The 7,931-nt window shown below is 31.0% G+C and overlaps 1 long non-coding RNA gene across 2 annotated transcripts in view; it reads left to right on the top strand.

Moving 5' to 3' along the window:
- The window catches only part of LOC111086501, a 9,570-nt gene extending 3,023 nt beyond the window's left edge, over positions 1-6,547 (top strand). The window contains exons 3-6 of one of the 2 annotated variants that reach the window (XR_002611227.1): positions 478-612; positions 3,094-3,242; positions 4,122-4,158; positions 6,240-6,547. This is a non-coding gene — a long non-coding RNA (uncharacterized LOC111086501). Of the gene's footprint in view, positions 1-477; positions 613-3,078; positions 3,243-4,121; positions 4,159-6,239 lie in introns of both variants that reach the window. The other variant, XR_002611228.1, reaches the window with a different exon arrangement.
- The last annotated feature ends 1,384 nt before the right edge of the window (positions 6,548-7,931 follow it).

Raw genomic sequence — 7,931 nt, 5'->3', positions numbered from 1 at the left:
TTACTGACATTGTTGTCTAATATATTCACAACAGTTTAGACTGAGAAAACTTTAATTTAGATAATTTACAGAACTAAGCAAATTTGCAAAATTACTGAATTAGTTCTTTTTGGATGTGAAGAGTATTCTTGTTATTTTAAAAACTATTCTAAATTAATAATTTTTTTCTGATCCAAGTTATTTGAAATTGATATTTGTATTAAAGTCGTATTTGAATTTTGACAGTTAGTATGGTTGGAAAATAAATTATAGAAATTGACTTTACAAAGCATTATTACTGAAATGTGTAACTCCTAGCTTCTTAATGTAATAGAAAAGTTATGAAAATTTGTACTATTTAATTTTACTTTTGAATTTGCTTTGTGTTTATTGCAATTTTTCTTCAGTGAAAGTTTGATAGATAAGTGAACATGCCCTTTGTTATAAGTTGTACTTCAACCTCAAGCTATTTAGTAACTTTTGTTTCTTTGTATCAAGCCACCTTATGCACAAGTTTAGAATATGTACAAAAGACTGGCATCGAATTCAGCAGAATCTTGATTCCAAGTGCCGAACAGCTTTCCGCAGAAAACAGAGAGGAATGCCATTAACTGTAAAAGCTTTTCGACACAGGTGAGGAAATTACTGTATACTTTGTTTTATGTAGAAATCGGATACTTTATAATATCAGTAACACTTTAATAACTGAATATTTTGAAAATCGCATGCCTAATAAAAGTTTGTTTTAAGTTAACTGAATTTATCCTTTCATATATATTAGTCACCTATAGTTTGCAATGAATGAAACTTAAAAGTTATAGATTAGAAGAAACAATTAGTTTTAACACTGTAAAAACCTTGGAGTCGGACAACATTCATGATATCCGAAATAATTAAGCCTCTGTGGATTGTTTTATTATAAATTCTTTAAGTAATGTTAATGGATTTTATTGTATATTTTTTATTGGCAAGTTTAACACACTTTTGTAATTGATGTTTATTGTGTAATAATCTGATACTTTTCAGGTTAAATTGTATGAACAGTTGGAATAATATCATAGTAGATTGTTTAATTTATGGTTGTTCATCATAGTAAATGTTTTATTAACATCTGTTCTACTTGTTATGTTCCTTACCTTTTTTATCAGTGGTTTGAACCCTGGACAGTTTGAACTTTTTAAAATAAATTTTTCGTTATTGGAAATACTGGAAAATCAGTGGTTTTTAGCAGGAGAACCTGATAAATTCCAACCCCATCAGGTTTTTGAAAAGTTGTTTGTTAGGTTGAATTGCAGTATAGCCCCCAGTTGCACAGCAGTATGTCTGCGGACTTACAACACTAGAATCCAGGTTTCGATACCCGTGGTGGGCAGAGCACAGATAGCCCATTGTGTAGCTTTGTGCTTGATTACAAACAAAAAAATTGCAGTATGAAAATGAAAAACATTTAAAAATAATGGAATGACCACTGTGTTGGAAAACCGTAAAATATGCACCATTGTTAATGAGTGAATTGTCTCAGTAACAATATGAATTTAAGTTTTCCCTTTGTTGGCATGGTAATGTGTTGTGATGTATGTTCAGTGCCAATCATGTACAAAGTGACTTGTTGCCTATTGGCAAGTTGAAATAATTTGTGCAGTAAATTATAATTTGGTTTTGATTATACCTAGCGGAGTTTATAGCTCTAGCTAAAACATGGTATTGGGGAGAAAGATACAAGGCTTTATTACTTATTATTAAACTGAAGTTTGGAAAAGTTGAAATACACATAGGGAGCTGTAAATAGTGAAGAATTTGCTGATACTTTGCTTAGTAGCACAATCATTTAGAATTTATTTTAATGGCTTGTTTCATAACCTTTTTATTTTTTACTTGAATAAGGTTTGTTTTTTTCCAATAGATTTTATGTTACTGTTATTGCTAAAATGTTTCAACAGCTGTTACTGCATATTTTGTGAAATATAATGCAATATTAGCTATTTAATTTTGGTGGAGTTCATGTTATATTAAAATCTGTAAATGAGGTAATTTTAAAATTTTAGTGATTTTGTTTTTTCTTTTACCTTATGGAAACAATGTTTCATGCAATTCTGTGTAATACATCATGTTCCCTATCATATTTCATACACTACTGCTTTGGCCATTATCTTGTCCCATTCATTTATTTCTATTTCATATAAGTTATTCAGGAGCCTTTCTTTCATGTATCACATTTGATATTCCAATTATATGTTTCTAACATATCACATTCTTCACTATGTCCCCCCCCCCCAGTTGCTCACTGATTACCTTGAGGGCTTGTACTCCACAAATTGGGGGTTCAATACCCATATTGGGCACAGCAAAATTAGTTCATTGTGTAGCATTGCACTTAAACACAAGTAAACAAAAATACTATGATAGATAAATCAGTATATTTATTGTTGAGCATATATTTATCAAGTTGTACATTAAGAAGTAGCAAGATGCAGCCAAAGGTTTGCTTTCTCAAAGAAATTAGATGTGGTGTATTATCTTAAAGTTGTATTCTTTCAAACTTCTAAGTTATGAATGCGAAAGAATAAAGCTGTATATACAGTTGTTGAGTGATAGGTAAGGTTAGGATCTTTTCACTCGGAAAGTAGGTGTGTTATTTATCTTTACATGAGTTGTAAAGATATAAATGTTGAAATGATATAATGAGTATATTAAGGACCATGATATGTGAACCATTTGCAGATTATTACAATTAAAAAGAGTGTTTGAGGCTATCCAGTTTTACATGTGACTGAAGATTAACTGGAACTGCAGTTCAAGCCTTTGTGAAACCTTGTAAAGAGATTTAAGTCAATAACAAGAGATGCTACCAAATTAAATTAAAAATCTCTTTAATTTGAGGAATTTAAAAATTATGGTTCTCAGCTGGTCATAAGTTGTTCCAAATGCAAAGTGGTGTGTTCCTCATTTTGGAAATGTATGTAGATCCATAATATTCCAGGTTAGGTGTGTGTACTTTGAGCAAATGGGTTTCCTACTTACCGTGATATGTGTTTAAATTTAAGATTTCACAGAAATATGTTCAAATATCATCACCAAATTGCAACTTAATTGGTCCAGATTCACCCTCTGTAGCTCAGCATGACATTGAATTTGAACCTTCGATCAAAACAGAAAGTCATATCTTCTTGGAAAGAAATGTTACTGCTGGACAAGCCATACCAGTTTCTCTTCATCAAACAGATGAAAGTAGTGTTTCCATACCTTTCCAGTGTACATCACAGGTATGAAATTTTTATAGTTTACTAAAATAAATTTCATACAGATATCTATATATATACATCCAGCTTTCTCTGACATGTTGATTGTTTGCTTCACTTCATTTTTCACTTTGTGAAACAGTTTCTCCATCCAGCAATTTACTGTTTCATGTTTTTACCCACATTTAAAGAGGGACTAGCGTACATCCTCTTTCTTAAATAATATTTTCTATTTGAGCATAAAATAGAAGCAGAGAAAATGGAGTAAATATATGAACTGTTCCTCATCTAGGGATCATTCTTGAAAGAAAAATTCAGCTTTCTTAGATTATCCAATTTCCATAAAGTTGAATTGTAAGATTTGTGTTTAAATTGAAAGATAGAGATAAGTTACTGGTCCATCCATAATTTTTTGTTATATTAAAGAGACAGAAATAAAAAACCAAAGAGATTCTTCTGACCCTCACAATAACCTTTTTCTGAAGAGGCTAGAAATACCTTGATCTATTAACAAAATTACATAGTATCTTCTGAATTCCATAGAGAGCGATAATAATTATAATATGGAGTACATGAGAGAGTGAATTTGCACATTTCAGTTTGTGCTGCAGGAGTAAATGTTCTTGTAGACTATCAAAAATCTTTCCAGTACCCTCAATCCTGAATTTTACCCGTATCTGACTGGTTCACAATAGCTTCAGCAACAAAACCTAATAGTCTATAAACAGTTTCTTTTCTGTTCCCTTCTTTTTTATTTTCTTTTTCTTTCTCCTTCACATAATTTACTCTTTACCCTTTTTTGTCTTTTCCATGGTTCAAAATTCTTCCCTAATTTTCAAAATCTTAAAAGTTATTCCTGTAGCTTTTCATCACTTACTTAGAAGAATATTCACCTCTTTGCAGAACCAGGAAGAGGAAAAGATTTGAATAGAATCAAAAGGTATTGTGCATAGGGATTTGAAACATTTCTTCACTTTTGAAACTTCTACAAGTCAAATTTTGTGTAGTGTATTGAATATTTTTATTCATCACAAAATAACTTATATTTATGTAAGAAGTTAAAGACTAGGCATCATTGACATTATCAATAATTATTTTTTTTAGACAGCAGTGATGTAGTAATAAGGTTTATTCATGGAATTACTACATATCACTGAATTAGGGTGACTAGGGAAGTCAACCCAAACACAAGAATATTAAAGCATATGAAAAACGTTTTCAGCTGTGGTTTCTGCTAGAAGAAAGATTCCTGTTGCATATAACAAAATTTTAATAGGTACTAAATCTTAAAAATGTAAAATCCAGAGAAACCAAAGATGATAACTGGATGGTTACACAAAACTGGCTTGTCTTCAAAACAGTTGACTGGAAAGGGCTTTACCCATCAACAAAACTGAATATTTAATAACCAACATCAAAGTCATCCAAAATCAATGAAGATGGAAAGAGAAACAAACTAGTTATTTGGGGGAACTCAAGGCATTAACCTTAATTAAATCCAGTTTCCTGAGGGATAAAAAAAACTAATATAGGATCTTTCTGGAGACCATCACCATGGACATTTTGAAAGGATGAACCAAGATGTTGCAATAGCATTAAAAGCTCTATCTAGTTCAAACATACATGGAGAGGAAGAAAAACAATTCCTTCAATCCAGATTTGTGTCATAAATGTAAAGAAACAAAGGTTCAAGGTCAAACAAAGAGCAAATAAGGGTAATTAAACTTACAAATCAGAAAAAAGTAAGTTAATCCATAGAATTTAGCTAATTTGTACTTAAAAAGTGGCAATGAATAATATCCATCCACCTGTATGATTCTTTTGAAAACTTGAGCTAGAAACTGCTAATCTAGTTTGTTTGGCCTAACCAATACTTATGTATTAGCACGTTTTTGACCCTATAGTTTTGCTGCTCTAAATTAGCCAACTTTAATCCAAATGACAAAAAAACTAAAAGTGGTCCACTTTTACTCTTAGGTGAAGCTGTAGTAAATAGTTTAGACCAGTAGCTAACGTGACTTTTTGCGCAAACATTTTGTTCAAAATCGAGTGGTATTTGTTGAATAACTTTACACATATGGCTTATATTTAGATAAATTTGACATCTAATTATAGGTTCTAAAGATCTATCAACGTACCAAATTTGAAAAAAATCCATAAAAGTTAAGTATGTTTTTTCTATCAAATAAATTTTTGGTACTTTCTGTGCAAAGAAAATCAAAAGGAAAAACTTCAAGCAAAGGTGGAAATTTTATATCTCGCGTATTTCTCAATGGATTTTCTTGAAATCTGGTATGTGAAGTAAGGGTCCAGTAGAGCACATCCACTGAAAATATGTGACAGTTTGCATTACTGAGTTACGGAAAGTGGAAAATTACTAAACTATCACTCCCGTTAATTAGACATGGTGTGTCCTACAGGTTATTTTGGATGCACGACACACTACATGTGTTTTGGTTACAACATATCACAATGTAAAAAACAGTAAACATATTCTTTGTATGACACTAAACTAGCTCAAGAGTAGGGTTCTACTGGCCCGTTGCCTTCCCTCTAATCGGCATTTCAACGTTAGTGACACTAACTTTGATTAGTGGATTATTTTCTTGACATTAATCAATTTAATCGTAACTGAATATTTTATGGGACACTAATTGATGCTCGTAGGTAATTGATTATATCAAGTAATTGTCCAGCTCTAAACTTTTAGTTTTAATTCTGTGAAAATTGTACCAATGTCTGTATAGTAGAGATTTGTTAGTGAAAACTACTGTGGTAAAAAGCTAGGGGATCTTACATTACAAACATTTAACTTCTATTTGTTCTATTCAATTGCCCATGAAGTTTTTGCACAAAAAAAAATGGAGGGGGCTTCTTTGGTTTCATGAACACAGAAGATTGAAGCAGTTATAAACATTCATGTGATATGTTGAGCAGATTTGATAAGATACAAACCAAAGAGAAGTTATTACAAATAACCTTATTATGACTATGTAACTGTACTGATGAATGTTTTGTTAGGTGATTAGCACAGAACATGGGGGAAGTGGAAGTTATTCATGCCACACCAGAGCACTTAGCTGAGCTTCAACAGAACCATCAGATCCACATTCTAAGTGGAGTAGAACTGCTGAGCGACTTGGAAAGTGGAAGTGCTTCTGATCCTGTTCCTCCAGCAAAATCATAAAACAATTTACATCAGTAGTTTCAATTGTTTTTGCATGGAAATATTGTTTAATATTATATCATTTGGAAGAAATAGAAGGAAGTTAAAGTATTTTATGTAAGTAAAAGTTCTAACCAATAAATATCCGAGTTTTATTATTGAAGAGTGAAATTATTTTTGTAATAACTTGTGTACATTTAGTACTTTTCAGTAATAACCATTGTTTTCTGCACCCTACTGACTAAGCACAATCTGGTTACTCTCCGTTGTAAAAGATGTATGTTAAATACTCGTTAATTTATCAAAACTGTTGCTAATTCTGGTACTAGTTTACATATACATGAACAGTAACAAACTTCTGTGGTTTATTGAAGGATAGTAACAAATACATTTAATTGAAATTGTATTTGACCATTGATTTTATATTGTGGCTAAGGATAGTGGAAGATGCATTTTATAATTGGATCAAAGAGAGTGATGCCAGTGTAAGTTTAAATATTTGTTCATAATTGAAACTTTTTGGCTTGATTTAAATTTTTTCATGTCTGAGTTGTAATCTGAACTGTACTGATCAGATTTCAAGCTTTATTCTGAATGTGTTCATGTATGGAAGACCTTTTCAGGTCCATTTCTACTATAATTTTTCTGTAAATTTAATTTTGAATGGATTATACTTTGTGTAATTATAGCAATTGGCTGTCATATGTACTGTAAGAATTGAGGATTGTTGTACTTAAGTGAAAACAATATTGAGGTAAATGTCATGTGTACTTTAAGCATTATCTTAACTGATCAATTTCAAGTGCTGGTCTATTTCATCACCTCCACTATATGTGTGTGTGTGCTATTAAAAAGTCTGTTTTGAAGTGGATGTGAATAATATTGAGTATTTTCAAATAAAACTTCAGTTTGGTTTATTATGTATTGTGGAAATGTAGGAATGAAAAACTTGCTTCCTTTTGAATCACTAAGATTGGTCTTATACTATCGATTGTTTGAATCACTAAGATTGGTCTTATACTAACGATTGTTTGAATCACTAAGATTGGTCTTATACTAACGATTGTTTGAATCACTAAGATTGGTCTCATACTAATGATTGTTTGAATCACTAAGATTGGCCTTATACTAACGATTGTTTGAATCACTAAGATTGGTCTTATACTAACGATTGTTTGAATCACTAAGATTGGTCTCATACTAACGATTGTTTGAATCACTAAGATTGGTCTCATACTAACGATTGTTTGAATCACTAAGATTGGTCTTATACTAACGATTGTTTGAATCACTAAGATTGGTCTCATACTAACGATTGTTTGAATCACTAAGATTGGCCTTATACTTATGATTTACTTCAACGGTTTCAAAAATACTGATTTTAAGAAAAAAAATAGCTTGTGATAGAGAACTTCTTGTTTATTATGTTCTAAGAGTTTATAGTTGGGAAAAAATAAAACTGGAAGTTAAGTATATTGTATTAAATAATTCAGCAAAGTGAACTTTTGTTAATTATGCATTGTAAGTTGTTGCTGATTTTGGGTTGG

This window comes from Limulus polyphemus, unplaced genomic scaffold, assembly GCF_000517525.1.
Source record: "Limulus polyphemus unplaced genomic scaffold, Limulus_polyphemus-2.1.2 Scaffold1147, whole genome shotgun sequence".
NCBI classification, from domain to species: domain Eukaryota; kingdom Metazoa; phylum Arthropoda; class Merostomata; order Xiphosura; family Limulidae; genus Limulus; species Limulus polyphemus.
Note: the sequence above shows the minus strand (reverse complement) of the source record. Positions and strands in the feature narration are given on the sequence as shown.